At 44.5% G+C, this 20,974-nt stretch overlaps 1 protein-coding gene across 2 annotated transcripts in view; it reads left to right on the plus strand.

Annotated features, from left to right (window-relative positions):
* PTPN14 (protein tyrosine phosphatase non-receptor type 14) overlaps positions 1-20,974 on the plus strand; it is a 166,546-nt gene that overhangs the window by 41,361 nt on the left and 104,211 nt on the right. The window contains exon 1 of one of the 2 annotated variants that reach the window (XM_032862747.1): positions 17,039-17,060. The exons of the other annotated variant lie outside the window; for it this stretch is intronic. The gene's annotated coding sequence lies outside the window, so the exon portion shown is untranslated. Of the gene's footprint in view, positions 1-17,038; positions 17,061-20,974 lie in introns of those variants that run through there. 2 annotated transcript variants of the gene reach the window in all.

Here is a 20,974-nt window from a genome sequence, read left to right on the forward strand (position 1 = left end):
TTTATGCTGCTCTGAATTCTTTTAAGATTCACTCAGTGAGGGGCGCCTGGGTGGCTCAGTGGGTTAAGCCTCTGCCTTCGGCTCAGGTCATGATCTCGGGGTCCTGGGATCGATCCCCATGTCAGGCTCTGCTTAGCGGGGAGCCTGTTTCCCCCACCCACCTCTGCCTGCCTCTGCCTACTTGTGATCTCTCTCTCTCTTTCTCTCTCTGTCAAATAAATAAATAAAATCTTAAAAAGAAAAAAAAAGATTCACTCGGTGTTGCCTTTTTCCCATGGAACTTTCTGTAATTCCAGCTTTTATTGATGTGGGGCAACATTTAGCTCCCATACTCAATTATATGTTTTTATTATAATTAATCTGTATCATGTTTTTATCATGTCAGAAGAATCAAAATGTTAGAGTGGAAAGAGCCAGGAGGGGTTTAGCTCTCGGCTTTGCCCTACGTTTTTGGCCTAGTTCTTGGGACACAAACAATAACATTCAATAAATACTATTTTCTCAGGTTTTCTTTTAAGCCCCCTCAAGTGCTTCATTGTAACATGTGAAGCCTAACTCTTAATATTCTTCTGAGTATAAAAGTAATAATGATCATTATAGAAAAGGTAAGAAATTGGGGCACCTGGGTGGCTCAGTGGGTTAAGCCGCTGCCTTCGGCTCAGGTCATGATCTCGGAGTCCTGGGATCGAGCCCCGCATCGGGCTCTCTGCTCGGCGGGGAGCCTGCTTCCTCCTCTCTCTCTGCCTGCCTCTCTGCCTGCTTGTGATCTCTCTGTCAAATAAATAAATAAAATCTTTAAAAAAAAAAAAAAAAGAAAAGGTAAGAAATAGAGGAAAATTTTATAAAGCAGCAAATCAAAATCACCTAGAATCTTGCCACCCATATGTAATTACTCCATCAGTTCTTCTGTCCGTGTGTGAGAAATTAAATTGGGAGCAACATGCTGATGTAGGTTTTTGTGCTTTTTTTAAAATAAAGATTTTATTTATTTGAGAGAGAGAGAAGGGGAGCACGCAAGAACAGAGGGAGGGGCAGAGGGGATGGGAGGGGGAGAGGGGATCTCAAGCCCGCGCCATGCTCAGGGCTCAGGGCTCTTTCTCACTACCTTGAGGTCAGGACCTGAGCCAAAACGTTAACTGGCTGAGCCGCACAGGCGCCCTTGCTGTAGCTTTATGCTCTCCCTTTTCACCCTACCAGCAGCTAATGTTTGGGTTGTGCCCTCTGCACATACATGGGGAATATGAAATGTGAAGAAAGTTTTTAAACACAGATTAGAAACCGAGCCATACCACGCGTGATGCTGAGCTCGCTTTTGCTGTCAGAGATACCTGTCAGCCCCGTTTCGTGAGTATGTGCTGGTCCGCGTTCTTCTCCACATCTGCACCATGTTCCGTACAACCCCCTAGTGTATCTAGTTTTCCCGATTATAAAGAATGCTGAGATGAACATTTTTTTTTTTAAATAGATGCATGTAGAATCTTGTGAACAGATTCCTAGAAGTGGAAATATTGGTAAAAGATCACGCACACCTAAGTTTTCACAGGTGATGTCTGATTTCCCTTTAAAAAGTCTTAGGATGTTGGGGCGCCTGAGTGGCTCAGTGGGTTAAAGCCTCCACCTTCAGCTCAGGTCATGATCTCAGGGTCCTGGGATCGAGCCCCGCATCAGACTCTGCTCAGCAGGGAGCCTGCTTCTTCCTCTCTCTGCCTGCCTCTCTGCCTACTTGTGACCTCTGTCTGTCAAATAAATAAATAAAATCTTAAAAAAAAGATGTCTTAGTGTGTGTATTCTAATAGATAACACTTCTATATTGTCAGCACTGAAAATGATCAGTCTCTTTAATTTAGTTTTGGGATTTTTTTTTGCAACTTGAGAGATTTTTTAAAATGACCTCTTCTGTATTTACTTTACATTTTCCTGATAGTGAGGTTGAATGTCTTCATATGCTTCTTAGCCTATTTCTTTCAGCTGTAAATGGTCTTTTTTTCTAGTTTCTTACTGGTTTTTAGCATTTCTTTCATACTAACTTTTGTGTATTACATGTGTTGCAAGATCTTTCTCCCAGGTGGTTATTTTGTCACCTGCTTTAGTCATATGGCACTTTTAAATGATCTAACAAAATCTGATACAGTTTCAGAGTTTGAGATTCTAGGAAAGGCTTCCCTACTTTCACATTTATAATGTATTTTCTTGCAGTGCTTTTATAACTTTGTTCTCTTGCATTTAGACTGAGCTAGATTGATCGGATGGCTGAATTCTATTCCTTTCTGTCTGAAGTTTAATCATGGAAATTGGCATATTTTTGTGTAGGATTCTTGTGAATTCACAGAGCAATTCCGTATAATAAGTTAAAATTGAATGATGGAAATTTACATGTTCCAGATGAATTTTTTTTTTTTTTTTTGAGGATTTACAAATCTTTCTCCAGCTTTCTTTTAGTGTGTCTTTTCAAATAGTGTTTCCTGGTCACTTTGGAGGTTGCAGGCGGTGGGACTGGGGAGGGGGTTGTCCCAGAGGGTACGCAGGTGTCAGGAAGTCAGTTCTGCTTTTATCTGTAATGTTTTATTTGAAAATAAAGGTGTTGCTTTAAAAAAAAAGAAGAAACAGAAACCCAATGATCTGCTAATGTATTTGAAGTTTTGGATGCTGGGCAGGTAATAGTAACTCATTTTCCCTGAGGGGTTCCAGTGTGTCGAGTTGGTCATGCTTACAGTCAGTGTTCACTGGAGTGAGAATTCCGTGCCTTGTGGGGCTGGGCTGGGCTGGGCTGAGCCTTGCTCGGTTTCCAGCCCTATCCTGTTACAGTTACAAAGTGTGTTACGTGGTTTGACCTTCTGCTCTAGAACACTTTGCCCGCTATTATTCCCCATTTCCTCTTGGATACCTTTCTCATCCGTACTCTGGGATCTAGTTATGTGGAAGCAATAAATACTTCAGAGCATAAATATTTTTGTTAAGGACCGAAGTACTTTTCTCAATCTGTGAGCACAGAAGTAAAATGGAAAGTTACTGAATACATTACAAGCTCGGGACCAAGAATGCCAGGAGAGTTTTATTTTTATGTTTAGAAAAGAAACATGAAGTGTTGCTTATCTGTGGGTGTGAAAAAATATATTAAAAAAGCAAATGGTGACTGTTTCAAAAAAGCTTTTTTCCCTGCCCCATCTGAATTTAACAGCTGCAGTCTTGTCCAAAAGCAGTTTTTCCTGGAGCAGATTAATGGCTTGTTATTTCTTATTTGGACTCCCTTTGAGGCACTGCGATATTTTTGACCATTCAGCTCCTGGTCCTACTTAGTGATTATAATGAGATCTGTAGATTTTACAACGTATTAAGGAAAATATTACTTTATTTTTTAGTGATTTTTAAAAAATATTTTATTTATGTTTATTTATTTCTCAGAGCGAGAGAGAGAGAGAGAGCGCACAAGCAGGGGAGCAGCAGGCAGAGGGAGAAGTAGACTCCCCGTTGAGCATGGAGCCCGTGTGGGACTTGATCTCAGGACCCTGGGATCTTGACCTGAGCCAAAGGCAGATGCTTAACAACTGAGCCACTCAGGTATCCCAGGGAACATGTATTTAAAAACAAATCATTCCTAAGCCACTGAATATTGAGTTACACCATATGAAGTCAGTTATGCCATATTCATCAAAATATCCTTGGCCATACGTTAGCCAACAGAAGTGTTTCCCATTCTGTATATATACACGACAGAAAAATATAAATGACTAGGATTTTAAACTCTGACCTAGTGATGCACGTGTTGCAATTACTGATAGTGCTCTGTCAAAGGTAAGTATTACACAAGCAACTGCTGTTTTCGGAGCTAGGTTCTCCGTTCCCAAGGAGATACTTGTCTTGGGAGAAAAGGTTAAATTCAAGGTTATGTGTTTTACCCCCTCAAAGTTTCCTGGAAAAACCTCAATGATCATTTTTTTTTAAAGATTTTATTTATTTATTTGAGAGAGAGAGAGAGGCTGTGTAGGGGGAGGGAGCAGAAGGGAGTCTAATGCAAGGCTCCATCCCAGGACCCCTGAGATCACAACCTTAGCCAAAACCAACAGCCTACCACCCGAATGACTGAGCCACCTAGGCCCCCCAACCTAAATGATCTTTAAATGTTTAGGTCTGAACGGACCTGGAGTGGTTGTGGAAATGAGCCTTCATCCCCCAGCCACATCAAGAGAGGGCTGACTTTGTATTTTGCTCAGAGCCTTGAGATTGGAGGGGACAGAGAAGCTGACTATTGAGGGCAAAGTTCTTATTTTTTTTTTTAAGAATTTATTTATTTATTTGACAGAGAGAACACAGGCAGGCAGAGTGGCAGGCAGAGGGGCGGGGGGGAAGTCCCCACTGATCAAGGAGCCTGATGCGGGGCTCAATCCCAGGACCCTGGGATCGTGACCTGAGCCGAGGGCAGCTGCTTAACGCTGAGCCACCCAGGCATACCCAAAGTTCGTTATCATTAGAGAGCAGGTGTTTGACCTGTCCTTTACTACGAATAGCTAACATTGATGGAGCACATACTATGTGCCACTTCCTGAGCCAAGCTGCCAAATCAGAATCCTCAGACCAGCCTTTTGTGTTAGGTGGTACTTGATAGCCTTCATTTTATCTGTGAGATGCTGAGGCTTAGAAAGGTGAGTAAATTGGGCAGGTCGGTAAGAAGTGGAGTCAGGATTTGAACTCAGGGATTTCTGGTTCTGGAGACCATCCTGGAAGAAGCCCTTAGCCTGCATTCTCTTTCCTCATTCATTTGTTCAACCAGTCGACACAGTTGATTTGCTGCCTGCTATGCGTAAGTGCTCTCACTGGGCTGTGGGGCTGCAGAGTTGAACACGAAATGGCCAGGGCCTTGAGCAGCTCGTAACAGAATGGCTATAATGGGAGAGTGCTGGGGGAGAGGGGGTCCATGCCCAGGGCGGAGCTGATCCAGACAGGAGGCATCCGACCTTAGAGGGGGCATCTGGATGGGTTGCCTGGAAAGGTGACAATGCATGAGTTCTGAAGGACAAGGTAGGAGTCAACTGGGTGCAGACTGGGAAGGAGGGTCTTTCGGAGGGAAGAGCACTTTACTGCACGGAGGATAGAGACGGCAGCGCTGCAGGTGTTTGGGGCACGTGGGGGAGGGGTGGCAGAGGGAGGCCATGTGTGATGGGTAAGCGTTTGGGCTTGGCTCTGCCATATCCTGGCTTTGTGTTCTTGAGCCCAGTCTCTTCAATCCTCAGTTTCCCCATCTGTACAATGGGGATAACTAATATGCCTCCCCCGTAGGGCTGTAATCATGGCAGGGCTTGACACAGAGTAAATGCTGTCATTGAAGACACAGTTAGAACTTAGCGCCATTATCAGCATCCTCTCCCTCCTCCTCCTCCCCCCCGCCCCCCTCCTCCTCCTCGTTATTTAGGTAGACAAGGAGCCGCTCTTAAAGGACCTTCCTCGAGCTGCTGTATTTAATCTTTAGAAGGTGCCTTAGCCGCAGCAGACACTAGGGAAAATCCTGATGTCTTTGAATGCCGTCGTGGGAGGGTGGACTGAATTTCACATTTGGAGACGTGGCCGCGAGCTCATTTGGATGAAGTGCGATTCAGCATAGCGGAGAGGTCAAGAGCCTGTTCTGAGGCCAGTGCTCGTTATAGGGACATTTGTAAGGAGAAAAAGGCAAGAAGATTACTTCGTGTCAGTTTTGCAAAAAACTTTTTAAACCCAGCTGTCAAACCTCTTTCCAGAGAAGGCCATTTGCCAGCTGATTCTCAAGAATTCATCCTCGTTAGTTTAGTTTATGAGCTTCTGAAGACGAGAACCATGTTGGACTCTTTGTATCTACCCTGTCTGGCACGTGGCCATTGCCCAGAAGAAACGAGTCGAGTGCGTGCAAGTTGGTGGTCCTCCTTAACGTGCTGGCATCTGATAGTTCCAGAAAGCTAGATATCGCGAGGAAAAGAGAAGACTTGTGCCGGTGCATTATTCGGTGATTTCTATATGCTCAGTCATAGCACTGTCCTGCTTAATTTCAGTTCCTTGGCGCGCCTGTGCAGACGGTGGTTTAAGAGAGAGTGAAGGTGTCTTAGGTAGGGGAGCTCTGTGAGGTCTTCTTGTGTGTCTTCTTAAATAGTTTTGTCCCTGTTGTCTAGCCTAGTGCCTGGTATGGAGTAGGTCCTGGATAAATATTTGCAGTAATGAATTTCTTTTTAAAATGTGGGTTAGGGGGTGCCTGGGTGGCTCAGAGGGTTGAGGCCTCTGCCTTTGGCTCGGGTCATGGTACCAGGGTCCCGGGATCGAGCCCCGCATCAAGCTCCGCATCAGGCTATCTGCTCGGCGGGGAGCCTGCTTCGCCCTCTCTCTGTCTCCGCTTGCCTCTCTGCTTACTTGTGATCTCTGCCAAATAAATAAATAAAATCTTTAAAAAAAAAAATGTGGGTTAGGTCATTAGCCTGAAATATAATCTTAAATCTAACAAGGGAAAACACATTGACCTTTCAGTTCCTTCTCTTGGCTTCTAAGTGGGAGGATCGCCTGGGGTCAGTACAAAATTCAAGTTTGGGTGGAATTCGCTCTTCTGTTTAGAAGGTTGGCTCGTACGCCACATGGTGTATCCAGAGCTGTTTCCTCTGCTTGTGTCCTTTGTTAGTGTGATGTGACCGTGAGGTCTTTGCACCGAGGGGTTACAGGGCTTTAGGGCATGGACTTGAGGTTCCAGCTCTGGTCCGATTTCGTTCTTGCTCTTGTTACGGGGACGGGATTATGGGAGGTGTGGTGGACCAGACAGGCAATCCAGCACTGCCTTCCCCCCACCCTCTCTCAGATGCGTCCATTTCTGTGGATCCTCCTGACGGCTCCTGCCTCCCCTTCTGGAGCCTGTTGTGGGCGGGGGAGCCCCTTCCACGCTGCTGGCTGAGGTTTAAGTCACTGTGAGCATGTTACCTTGCGACAAGATGCTTTCAGATCTTTTCCTATGTTATTTGCAAAGCATAGGTTGAGTAAGCCCCTTTCCCTTGTTGCTCTTATACTGCATTTACGAGTCTTTGATTCACTTTCCTTAATTCTAGTCTGGCTAATTTTTTGAAACTTCCAGTAAGTTGTTCCCTGCCTCCTCCTTCCTCCCCTTCCCCTCCCCTCCCTTCCCTTTCACTACTCGTATGTGAACTGTCCATGAATCAATGACATGACTGGAACTTGTTTTCATACTGAAACTGGCTCGAGAGGAGCACAGTTTGTGTTCACACCTGCGCTTACCTTTTTTCCTGGTATTTATTCTTCTAATTTTTTAAAATTCAGCTTTGTTGGAGCATAACTGCATATAAAATTGTAAAATATTTAACGTGAATAGTGTGATTTGGTGTACATATATATCGTGAAAAGATTCACACCTCCCACCCCCAATCTAGTTAATCAACACATTCATCACTTCACATGTTTATCTGGTATTTCTTATTCTGTTGGAATGAAAAGCTGCTTTGGAGAATTTGACCAAAGTGTGCAGAGTTAATACAAATAGGTAGAAGGTCCTTGCCTCTGGGTGACAGTGGGTCAGCATTTCTGGATTTCCTGAGAAGTGCCGAAGTTAAACCTTGGGCTCTGCTAGTTTGTCGTGTAAATATCTGAGACCTTTCCCACGTTTTGGTTTATTTTTTTAACACTACAGTGTAAAATGGGTCTCCGTTCACTTTTTGGAGGGATGTGAGGATCCATGGGAGGTTGTTTTTGTTACTGAAACAGAGGAACAGGGGAGGAACAATGTGGTAAACAGCAGGCATATGTCTAGGGCAAACACAGGGCTCCAGTGGGTGAAGACTGGGGCGCCTCCCTCTCCACTCCTTCTAATCTCAGTTCTTGCTTTTTCTTCTGACCCTGGGGTCATCTAGCACTTTACTCCCATTGTCCTAACCCTAGGCGCTCGAGGAGTCTATACTTTTTAACGTGGTTAACTAGTTGTTTACAACACTGTCAGTCGGTCACAAGCTTGAAGTTAGATGTCCATCGGCAGAGACTGCCTTCCCTGGAACCCCCAGACTGCGTAGAAGAGTCTTCATCAGGCTCCTTTAAGATATTATGGAAGATGGGAGACTGCGTCGCCTCACTGAGATTGTGAATTCCATCGCTAGCTAGTATGTTTTTAAGTGAGTTACACTCTGTAAGCTTCAGTTGACTCATCTGTTAGATGGGTCCAATACCTACCACAGGGTTGGTGATGTGAGTACTAGAATGTACTAAGTTTAGTTTGGAGGAGATGCTCCAGAAATGGTAACTATAATTTCAAAAAATAGTCAAGATCCAGAATTTTGATTTTAATACAAAAATGTGTTCAAGAAAGAAAACCCAGTGTAAACACCACACTTGGCTAAGCTGTAAACATTACTTACATATTTATATTGAACAGAAAGCACCGCACTGAATCTAACCGGAGTATTAGTGAGACGATTCTGGAATCTTTTCACAATATATGACACAAAGTATAATTAATATATACAACATACATGGATTTAAATTAAAATTCCTTTGAAGCCAAGACCAGAGCCATAGTCATTGGAATCATAGTCATTATATGTGTGTGTGTGTGTATAAATATATATAAATATATATAAATATATATGTATATAATATATACAATATATGAATCGTCACAATATGTTTGTATTTCAAATCATGGCATTCACTTTTTTTTTAAAATATTTTTTATTTATTTGACAGAGAAAGACACAGAGAGGGAACACAGGCAGGGGGAGTGGGAGAGGGAGAAGCAGGTATCCCACTGAGCAGAAAGCCCGATGCAGGGCTCCATATGGGGCTGGATGTGGAGCTCGATCCCAGGACCCTGGGATCATGACCCGAGCCGAAGGCAGACACTCAACCCACTGAGCCACCCAGGCGCCCCCACTTTTTTTTTTTTTTTTAAGAGTTTTATTTTTACTTATTTGACAGAGAGAGAGTACAAGTAGGCAGAGGCAGGCAGGGGGCGGTGGGGAGGAAGCAGGCTCCCCGCTGAGCAGAGAGCCTGACGTGGGGCTCGATCCCAGGACCCTGAGATCATGACCTGAGCCAAAGGCAGAGGCTTAACCCACTGACATGGCATTCACTTTTAATATCTTATAATTTTATATGCTCTTATACTCCAATAAAGCTGAAATTTTAAAAAAATAAAAGAATAAATACTAGGAAAATTTTGATTAAATTAAATTTAAATTCCAAGTTTTTGAATTTCTGGTAAAATTAGGGCATTACTTTGGTCATGAACATTGTAATCATAACATTGACCCTCTCAGTAATACTGCTTTTAATGGTTCCAGTGTCTGTCGATGTCTGAGCTCAGGTGATCACCACATACCTATGAAAGGCTGGATGTCTTCAGCCTCACTCTTCATGGGTTTAGGTTCAGTATAAAAGACATCTGTGCTTGCATTGAGATTAACCTTCTGTATTACTTGGGTGGTGGAGGTGGGGAGTGGGAGGGCAAGGTCAGTTCTCTTCCGGTCCACTTCTCCCACTAGCGCTTCTGTATTCATCTCCTCCTGTCTGATGAGGACTTGCTTCTGACACAGACTTCCTGAAGTTGGGCGGGATGCTCCTCCTGTCCTTGCTGAAAGAATTCCAAAGGCCGACTGCAGAGCATTCCCAGGAGGCTTTCTTTGCTAGAGAAACACCCTTCTTTGCTCGTCTGGGAGGCTATGTGATGCCTTCTGTTTTGTGGCCAACTCCTGGGAGAGACACAAGGCCACTCGGGAGGGCTGAGTGTGAGAGCTCTAACAGCTGCTCAGTGCTCCACCGTGTTCGCCCTGATGATGGTGGTGGCCGCCGCAGAGAGGGACCTTAGCTCATTTATACCCCATCTTCCTGGCCACCGTCATTCCGGAATCGTTGCTCTAACACTCTGGTTGGTTTCAGTTCAGTGCTTTCTGCTCAGTATAAATACGCAGGTAATGTTTATGGCGTAGCCAAGTGTGGTGTTTAGATTGGGGTTTCTTTCTTGGACACATTTTTTGTTTTTTCTTGAGTTTGTAAATGCTTCACCTTTGCATTTGCTTGGTTTTCTTTAAACATCTAAGACTTCCCACATACCTCCAACTGCCTTAAGGAACTCCTCTTACACAACTTTCCACGTGAGCCGGTCCTGTCAGAATATTTCACCTGCCCCCTTCTCTCTCTCCTCCTGGAGCCCTCTGACTTCTGTGCTGTCTGGACTGGGAGGAGTAACACCTCCTTATAAAGACATTCAGACAATTACCCTACTTTCAATTCCTTCCCAACTCACAGCCTACATACTTCACAAAAACAAAACGACCTACCCACCTCACAAAACAAAACCAAGACCTGGTACCTTGTGCCTCTCAAAGTTAAGCTTCCGGAAAGCCCGTCTAGCTTACTCTCCCAGGTTCTTCCCTTCTGTATTTGTTTTGTTTTTGTTTTTGTTTTTGTTTATTTTTGGTGTGGGGTTTCTGAAACCCCCCTTGTTTTATCAAACATGGAGCTTGTAGCATTTGTATTGTGTTCCCCTCCATGATTTGAAGGGGTTTTTCAACTGGGGAAACCTCTTTGTTTTGCCACTTAAACCTGGTTGTCTCCCAACTTGTAGCTCTCTCTAATCATTGACTGGATTCAGGTAACCGGACGGAGCAAGTAATTCAGCCTAGATATTCCACACCCACTTCATGCTGTCTTTTTCCTTTCTCACATTCTTCTTCATTATCTGACACAAATGAGAACATGGTTAGATTTTGTTTTGGTGTCTTCTCTAGTAAGTGATCTTTTCGTTCAAGTGAACATTTCACAGGCAAATCCAACATGTGTGCTCTGTGTTTTCTGAACTAAGCCCATCCCCTGAGTTAGGTTGTAAAGATAATGTGCCTCATTTTAGTTCTTCAAGGAAGAGAAAGCAAGAAGGATTTAGAGTGACTAGGGAACCACAGAGATGATTACAGGGCCATGAACTAGTTAGTACCTCAAAAGAGAAGACAAGCAAGGTATTTACGTCGGAGAATCTGAAGCAGTGAGTGTCGTAATAAGAATGTTAAATATAAGAAAGTGTGATATGGAGATAATGGTTCCCAGTTGTCCTTTTCTGGGTGAAAGGCTTCAAGGAGAAAATAGATAAAATCATCAGTAGAGATATCAATATATTGTACAAAGAAGAAATTTCAATATGGTCGAAAGATTGTTACTGTAATGAGCCTTCAAAGTATGGTCATCTTGAATAATGTTGCCTTTTTTTTTTTAAGATTTTATTTTTTTTTTCATGAGAGATAACAGAGAGAGGGGCAGAGGCAGAGGGAGAAGCAGGCGCCCCCGCAGAGCAGGGACCCTGATGTAGGACTCCATGCCAGGACCTCAGACCTGAGCTGAAGGCAGATGCTTAACCAACTAAACCACCCAGGCATCCTGAATAATTTTGCTTTGGTGTGGTTTTTTAATATAGATTTTATGTATTAGAGAGAGAGAGAGAGAGAGAGAGAGAGTCTGTGGGGGGAGGGGCAGAGACAGAGAATCTCAAGCAGACTCCGTGCTGAGCGTGGGGCCCGACACAGGGCTGGATTTCACAACCTATAAGATCCTGAGTGGAAACCAACGTCAGACACTCAAATGACTGAGCCACCCGAGTGCCCCCCTTTGATGTGTTTCTAAAAGTTCTTAGTATAGAAGGGTTTTTTTTTCTTCCCAAATTAGTTCATTCTCCCTTGAGAGGGTCCAGGCATGGGTAGTAGAATGGAATCTTCACCCTTCACTGGGCCTCAACTACTCACTAGTTGCTGGGCCTCAACTACTCACTAGTTGCTGGGTCAGAATCCTCGTTTACTGCATTTACAGGCTAACTTCCATGCAGCTGTGCTCTCGAGGACCAATAACTATGGCTCCAATGTTGGCTTCAGTGGGACAATTAAAAAAAATCACATGTACTAGTAAGAGGAATAGAATATTTTAATTTTTATTCTTGCCCTGTGCTGAATTTATTGGAGCTCCCCATTGCTCTTGCTTCAAACATTGCATTTATATAGAATAAAATAAGCTTCAAATAATCTTCAGTTAGAATCTTTCCATACTGGATGCTCTTCTGTTTTCTTCTTGAGCCATATGCCTTTGCCGTCTGCCCTCCTATCTTTTGTGAATTATCCCGAACCAGAGCGTGGGCTCCGGGTGGTTGGTGGGCATTTTTCATCCCCTCCTTGTTTCTTGCTCATCCTTGCCTGTGTCGGGGCTCATCTCTTCCCAGCTGCCCAGCCTGTGTGCTGCTCTGTTTTTATCCTCGCCCAGCATTTCCTACTGCCTGGTAGGCAGGGAGGGTGTCCTTACTTGTTCTTTGGGATTTCCCACAATCAGTAGTCTGTGCTGAGTGAATAATGGTTTTTGAGGAAATGATATATAAATATGAGAAAGTACAGTCATTTGATGTACAGGCCAAGTAAATCCATAGTCTCCACTTGACGGAGGACCCTGTTTTGTATTTCATAAAAGCTACCCTCAGATTGCTACTTCTGAGGTTGTGGTACTGTGACGTAGCACTGCAGCTAATCAGGGAAGGGGTCCTGCTTATTGCAGGCTGGATTTAGGGGGACGGTCTGCTGCCCAGATCTGCTCTCACCTTAGGATTTTGATATGTCCTTTTTGGGTTGAAATTTTCCTGTAGGAAAACTCTTCTGCCTTGCTGAGGAGCTATGCTTTCGGTAACCCAGGAAGAGAAAAGAAAGCTGTAACCTGATCTTGGTGCTTTTGATTCCCAACTTTGAGTCCTTTGTGTTCTATGTTATGCAGCTTGGCATTGAAGCACTTGAGAAAACCCAGTATTTCAATCATTTTGCAGGTATAGAAATGGAAATCATAGCAATTTTTCATAGCTTATGCATTTGACAGTCCTTTGGGAATCAGTTTAGGGACATGCAGTAAGAGACTTCTAGAAACATACAGCTTTTGGCTTATAACTCTCTTCCTTAAGAATCTACCCTAGAGGGGCACCTGTGTGGGTCAGATGGTTATACATCTGCCTTAGGCTCAGGTCAAGATCCCAGGGTGCTGGCATCCAGCCTTGTGAGTCAGGGGTCCTGGGATCAAGCCCCTCGTCAGGCTTCCTTGCTCAATGGGGAGTCTACTTCTCCCTCTGCCCCACTCCCTGCTCACTCATGCTCTCTCTATTAAATAAATAAATACATATAAAGGAATACACAAATAAATACAATCTTTAAAAAAAAAAAAAAAAAAGAACCTACCCTAAAGAAAGACTCAGAGGTACAGGCAAATCATTTTGAACAATTGCAAAAAATCAGAACCAACCCAGCATTTCAACAAATAAATAAATGTTGATCCTTATCGTGGAATGTTACATAACAGCTTAAACTTGTTTTTGAGCAACTTTCAGTAAGTTTTTCAGAAACAATAAGGAAAAATAATAAATAGTAAACAGAATGAAAGATAGCAGATGTTGTAGTAGAGTCCCAACTATGTTAACAAATTTAAAATATACGTAATTAAAAGAATGGGATAAAGTATGCAAAAGTTTGAAATTGGTCCCATTTGGGTGGTGACATTTTGGTGACATTTTGGGTGATTTTTGTTTTTCCCTCCTAGTTTTCTATAATTTCTATAATTTTCAGTTTTTTATAATGTATCTATAATCAGCAAGGATTAAAGATGATTAAAATTTTTAGTTAAAGTAGAAAAAGAATGGCCTTCTAGGCCTAATAATTCAAAAGAAGGAAAACTCATGGAAGGCCCAGGATTTAACTGGTTTTAATTCCAGTTTTGAAAAGCAATGTTTGATCCCAAGTTTTGTTTTGTTTTGTTTTGTTTTTACTTTTGCTCTTAGTCAAGGTGTGATTTATATGGTGCTAAAAGCCATGTGGTTAATGAGATTGTGTTCTAAGTATTGTTATTTGTGAGGGGGCATATATGGTCAAGGTGCATCTTACTGTATGTACAATTTAATTGTGAAGACTGACCTTTGGAGCCAGTCTCTGCCACCTGCTGGCTTTGGAACTTTGGCCAGGTAATGTAGTCCCAGTTTCCTTGTCTGTAAGCTGGGATTGAGAGGGTCAGATAGTAAGGTGCCTGCGAACGTCTAGCTCAATTCTGGCACACGGTAATCACTCAGATGATCTTATAGCTGTTATGGTAAATGATGACTGATAGAATTTAGTCCTTAAGGGGCGCCTGGGTGGCTCAGTGGGTTAAAGCCTCTGCCTTCAGCTCAGGTCATGATCCCAGGGTCCTGGGATCGAGCCCCGCATCGGGTTCTCTGCTCGGCAGGGAGCCTGCTTCCTCCTCTCTCTCTGCCTGCCTCTCTGCCTACTTGTGATCTCTGTCAAATAAATAAAATCTTAAAAAAAAAAAAAAGAATTTAGTCCTGAAGGAAGACTTCTCCCCAATTTTTTTTCATAGCTAGTATTTAGAAGAGGTAGTATTTATTTACTTACTTTTTTATTTTTAAAGATCTTACTTGAGAGAGAGAGAGAGAGAGTATGTGCACACGTGTGCACAAGGGGGTGGAGGGGCTGAGGGAGAGGCAGGCTCCCTGTTGAGCAGGGAGCTGGACTCTCCTGGACTCAGGGCTTGAGACCAGGACCTAAGCCAAAGGCAGGCACTTTATCGACCAAGCCACCCAGGCGCCCCAGGAGAGGCAGTATTTAACATAATGGGGTTTTTGGTTTAACACATCAGTAATACTCTGAAGATTGAATAAGGCAAAATCGATGTTCTGCTTCCCCTTTTATCCCTCTGAGGATGGACATGTTCCACACTTTTCTCCAAGCCTTGTGTAAGCATTAACACATACACAATGACTAGCTTTGCTTTGCTTTTGCTTGTGTATTACCTAACAACTTTTGCAACGAACCAGTAGGTATAGAATTTTTAATGGGTGTTACTCTCAGTTCATGGATTCAGATTTAACTGATTTTTTTTTAGATTTTTTTAATTAACTGATTTTTAATAACTGCTTAACAATACCCAAATAATGTGGCTATGCCATGGTTAATTTGGTAACTATTATAGATATTCAAGGTGTTTTTAGTCCCCCGCCTTCCATTACAGACACTGTTTACTGCACCATCCTTATACATAATCCTTAAGACTCATCGCTTTCACTTCCCCAAAGTGACACTGCTGAGTTAGAGTATGCGTTAATTATAGTGCAGGGGGATTTGGGGTCCTAAAGGCTGTAGAAAGTGTTGTTGGTTCCTGGCCTTGCACAATGTAGTTGAAGAATGGGTATGTGTTTCTTTTCCCAGGGACGTTTTTGCTTAGGTACAACGATTTCAGTAGATCGGGTTTATTTCCAGGGAGGTTGGAAATCCTTAACATTCTGAAACATAGGCGTAAGTCAGGAGAGCAAAGGGAGCCTCTTGAAGTCCGTTTACTCTGTGTAGTGTTTGCTCTTTGTCAGATATGCATTTGTTAGAAATCGTACATGTTTAAGTTTCTCAGTTTTTAAGAGCTAAGAGTCCACCTTGAGAACCGAAGCACTTGACCTTTGCCCTCCTGCTTCTTCCTGTTCCCACACCCTGCAGGGCTGCAGGCGTCCCCCCCGCCCAGGGGGAGAGCCGTCCCGCAGGTAGCATCTTGTCTCTAGAGGCTCCCGCTTGCTCAATGCAGACGCAGACAGCTGAGCACTTGCCGTTGTGAGGTCATCAACAGTAACAGGAATGTTAGCCTGCTAACAAATTGTTTCTACCACCGCCCAGTCGCTGTGCTGGAAGCAGGTGCCTCTTCTTTGTAGTGCCCCTGAGAACTGCTTCGTATGCCATACATTTTTCCAGGTACCCACTTAGGTGGTGTGTGTGTGTCTCGCAGGCAGGGGACAGAGAGAAGAAAGGACGATCGCCATGGCCTTCCCGTGCGTGTGTGTACAGGTGCACGGGTGGTCTGCCTAGCCTGTCCATGCCAACCTGTAGCCTGACTGCCTGGGTTCAGAAGCTTTGTTTTCTCCCATTAGTAATGAGCATTTGGTTACATCAGTTGGAATTATGCAACTCTGTACCAGCTGACACCAGTTCATACCTGTTCCCATTCTTCCTCCGCTCTGATTCAACGTCTTGGCACTGGAGAAGTGATCGCATTGTAACACTCTGGGCCCTGCTGGCCTCTATTCCTGACTCACTGCAGTGGTCACTGGTGTCTGAAGTCCACTGAGCATCCTGTTACGGTTCCCAGTCACGGTTCCCGGTCCGTGAGACCTGTAGTTGCTTGTTTTGCATTGGTGTTTTGTCTCCTTGCGAGAACTTGCCTTATCTTTAAAAATTCGATAGCCGTGGGCTTGTTGGAGGGTAGTTCTTACTCTTGTGACACTTGGCAGTCTGGGTTTCCGTGGGCTTCCTGCAGTATTTGGTGACAGGAACAGCAAGGACAGTGACTGCGGACAGAGGGGTAGAGCTCACCGTGTGCCCGGCACTGTGCCTGCACTTGATCTATTACTAACGGTACTGACCCCGCAGCTCGGTGCGGGGGGCATCGTGACCCCCCCCGGGTACGAATGCAGAGACTGAGGCTGCCGTGGAGCTGTGGTTCTGCAGCCTGTAAATGCCTCATGCAGGGAAGTCACCCCGCCACCTCTGGGTGGGGCTCACCTGGGGGGCTAGAGAAGCCAGGCGATGTGGCAGTGTCCCCAGGGAAGCTGGGTGCTGCATGCACTTGGAGAGAGAGTTGGCAGAGAGGCGTGGCTGCCGCTTCTGTTTGCATAGGAAGTGACACTGGGAGTCCTCCCATCCGAAAGCCCTGGACATGTGAGGGAAGTTGAGGGAGCTCAGGCATGGGCAGGAAGGAAACGGGAGAGGGAGGTGTGGAAAACTTTGCTAATGAGGGAGGTCCCTGGTGACAGCCTCTCACGAAGAGCCCCTCTCTTGATCAGCTTTGTCCCTCCAGGGTGCACATCCTGGAGGAGGGTGAAGCGAGTTGGAGGTATGTTTACCTTCAGCAAGTTTCTTTTGTTTTGATGAGTGAGTCATGTGAACAGGCTGGGAAGCCTCTTCGGTTGCTCTTGCGATTGTGTTTTTCAAATTGGTTTTGGAAGAGGTTGTGTGTGACGGGCCGGGATCACCCCTCTCTGCGGCACCCACCTGAACCGTAGAAGGAAGGCTGTCTAGGTAAGAGGCACTGGGTTGGGGGGCGGAGGTATGGGAGGCTGTGACCGGGCGGGACCCCGATTCTGCTGCCATGCCCTCTGCATAGAACATCCTGGGGCTCAGGTTGCATTTCTGCCATATCCGAATGGAGTCTCCTCTGGGTGAGCAGAGATAGGACCGCAGACGGGATGGCGAAGCCCTCTTTACAGAATGTGGTTGTTGGCTATTGTCATTGTTGTTTTTATATCGCCAGGTCGTTTTCTATCCCCTTTCTGGGTATTTTTAGCAAGGTTTTAGGGCTGAGTTAGAGCACAGGGTCAAGATAGTGTCATCAGTAACTGTGTGATTTTGGGCACAGTCTTAACCTCTCCTGCCTTGGTGTCCTAGTCTTAAAATGGGGGCATTAGGAATAGCCATTTCCTAGGGCCATTGGAGATAATGCTTCGCAGAATGCTTCTGTCATTGTATCTGCTCTAAAAATGGAGGTGCTTGGGTGCCTGGGTGGCTCAGTTGGTTGGGTGACTGCCTTCAGGTTAGGTCATGATCCCGGAGTCCCAGGATGGAGTCCCACAACGGGTTCCCAGCTCCATGGGGAGTCTGCTTCTTGCTCTGACTTTCTCCCCTCTCGTGCTCTCTCTCTCTCTCAAATAAATAAACAAAATCTTCAAAAGAAAAAAAAGTAAAAATGGAGGTGGTCATTATTGCCTTCTTAGTGTTCCAACCCTCGCAGGACTCTCCCATTCTGCTTCCTATCTGCGTGAGCCGTGACATTCCTGGGCGCACAGCACCGTGGGTACAGACACTGATGGCGAACTAAACTGGATTTGGAGGGTTGCAGATCCTTCGGGCTCTTAGAGAAGGGTGGAGTCTCTTAGGACAAAGCATTCCTGGCGTGAATAGACAAGCAAGCGAAGTCAGGTGTCCGAGAAATAAGCGAGTCGCCCAGAAAGAATCCCTTCTCCTTTGCCTGGTTGTTCTTTGCATTTTATCCAACTTGTCAGGTTTCCCTATAGAAAGAATTTTTCTCGCCATCTTTTAAAAATGGAATGCAGAACGATTACTGTCAATTTGATGTAGTTGCATGCAAGCTTTTTTGGAAGGGCAAGAGGGGTTTGCATGGAGGGAGAGTTCTGATCCCTTTTTTCTGTAACACCCCCACAGGGTGGGCACTGTTTTCTGTTTTACCAAATTGCTTTATTAAGTACCATTTAAGAAATACTTCATTAAAATAAAAAAAAGCAACTTTTTTTTTTTTTTAAGATTTGATTTATTTGTCAGAGAGAGAGAGAGAGAGAGTTAGTATGAGCACAAGCAGAAAGAGCAGCAGGCAGAGGGAGAAGCAGGCTCCCCGCTAAGCAGAGAGCCCGATGCAGGGCTTGATCCCAGGACCCAGGGATCATGGCCTGAGCCTAAGGCAGATGCTTAACCAACTGGGCCACCCAGGGTGTCCCAAAACTTAACTTTTTAATATGGCATATTTCAAGCACGTGAAAAACTGTAGGGAATATTATGAGCCCTGACCTCCTTGTCTACTACCTACAACACCTGCCAACTCTCATGGCCAAAACCGCTTTATCTGTCCCCCCACACAATCCCCACCCCTGTTTGCTTGTTTTGAGAGAGAAGGAGACCATGGGCACAGGAGCAGGGGACAGGGTGGGCTGGGCAGTGGCGGAGAGACAGAGAATAAGCAGACGGCACGTTCAGCACAGAGCCTGACACGGGGCTCGATCTCACCACCCTGAGATTGTGACCTGAGCCAAAATCAAGAGGCAGATGCTTATTGACTGAGCCACCCAGATGCCCCCTGACCCCATGCCCTGTTATTTTTAAGTCAATTCCAGACAACATATTATTTCCTCTTCTGAATATTCAAGATATGCTTTGAATGCCTTAAAAGTTTCAGTAAAGTCAAAGATGAGAACTTTTATGTTTTGAGATCCTTCCTGTGGGAAGATCCTGTCTCTCTAGAGACTTAAGGGCAGTGATCCTCAAATCAGGGAATGGGGAGATGATTTTTTTTTTTCAATGATGACTTGGGGGCTTTTTCAAACTCCTCGTCTCCCCAGTCTTTGCTCCCTCCCCACCCCCTTCCACATACAGTTGAAAATAGAACTGGTTTGCTTCGTGTGTTAGAGCAGGAATAATCAATAGAGAACCACTGCTTAGGGGGAAAAGTCATTCCAGAAGCTTTACCACTCAAGAACCACATTTTTTTGGGGGGGGTTATTTTTAACCCCCCATGCATGGGGGTTTACAGGTATGTTTGCTTACTGCCTTCTTTTTTTTTTTTTTTTAAGATTTTATTTATTTATTTGTCAGAGAGAGAGAGAGAGAGAGAGAGTGAGCACAGGCAGACAGAGTGGTAGAGGGAGAAGCAGTCAGGCAAGGAGCCTCACACGCGGGACTCGATCCCAGGACCCTGGGATCGTGACCTGAGCCGAAGGCAGCCGCTTAACCAACTGAGCCACCCAGGCGTCCCTGCTTACTGCCTTCTTAACCAAAGTATGCTGGATGTTAGCCGTGCCTGTTTACCACACAGTGCATTCAGCACGGTCTCCCATTCTGTGGAACGCTTATTTTTACAGTTTACCTCTCTCATTGCCATTTTATTCCCTGCCAACGTACTTTTCTTTATCTCTCTCAAATCTGCTAAGAGCTAAGAAGCCAGGTATGTCAGGGTATCTAAAGTTAGAGTAAATGAACTATGAGGGCGGGTTTGTTGGTTTGTTTGTTTCTTGTGCAAAGTATCTGTTGTTGGAATGAAGGACTCTTGTGATGTGTGATGGCTTCGAGGATGTTCTGGCTCCGTTTTCCGGAGCCACTACCAGGGGCCTGCCTACATGTAGTTGAGCCCCCTTTCGTGGAGGTCAGGTACCACTGAACGTGGGCCCTAGAGCAGGAATCTTTGTTCTAACCTCAGATACAGCTCCAGATTTGGACAAATTTTTCTCCGTCCGCCCCTGGATGTCTGCCGGTGAGTTAGATGGAGGGGGAGGAAGGAATTTAAAAACGGGACCATTCTGCTTTTGTTGTTTTAGCTATTTCCAACTCATAGGGGCTTGTGCTTTAAACCTTGCACAACGGTAAGTAAAATGGCTTCAAAGAATTCGAAATATGGCTGTACTTTGGGTGTTCTATTGCACTAAAATTTATAGAAGAAACTGACTGTGATTTTTCACTGAACAGAACTACGTTCCTCTCTGTCCTTCTTCAAGGGGGAATCAGAGAAGGCATCTCCCATAGTCCTTTTTTGCCCCATGCACTCCTACCCTTTTTGAAAACTCTCCTTACAAAAATGACACAGTACTTTTCAAAACAGCCATGCCTCATGCAGGTTTATACACAGGATGGACTCATTGCGTCATTTTTTCCCTTCTCACACCCAGACCAGGGTTACATAGTTCTGTGAGGTGTGCTTGGGAGTTGTAATAATGTGGAATGCTGGAAAAATTCCAGAGACTGTTAGTAAATACAGAATGCAGCTGAATAGCAGTTAGCTTCTGTTCGTGATTTCAGAACTCACCCCTAGGAAGAAAGCAGGGCAAGTATACATTATATAGGATGGGAAATAAAAGGGTGACTATTTAAGATTTGGATTTTAATTTCTGCCTTTCCCCTGAAGATTGTGCCGGTAGTTCAGGAAAGGGCATTAAGCTGTATTTGGTTGATGTTCTAAAAGGTCTCTCCACTTCTTACCCATCATATCTAAAATTTGTTAGATCAGCCAACGGACTTCTTCCATATTATGAGAAAGCTGGCTTTACTTTGTGTTTTCAAGTTGGCAGGCATTTTGTTGATACATTTAGGGGGAAAAAAGAAAGGAGGAGGTAAATCCACAGCTGATAGTGAAAAGATGGAAACTTACATATTCGATCTTTTAGGAGGCTGATTGGTCAGGAATGGGTTTTGGAAGTGACTTTGAAGTTTTCCTG

The sequence above is a fragment of the Lontra canadensis genome, unplaced genomic scaffold (genome assembly GCF_010015895.1).
Source record: "Lontra canadensis isolate GAN:19392208 unplaced genomic scaffold, GSC_riverotter_1.0 scaffold24, whole genome shotgun sequence".
NCBI lineage: Eukaryota > Metazoa > Chordata > Mammalia > Carnivora > Mustelidae > Lontra > Lontra canadensis.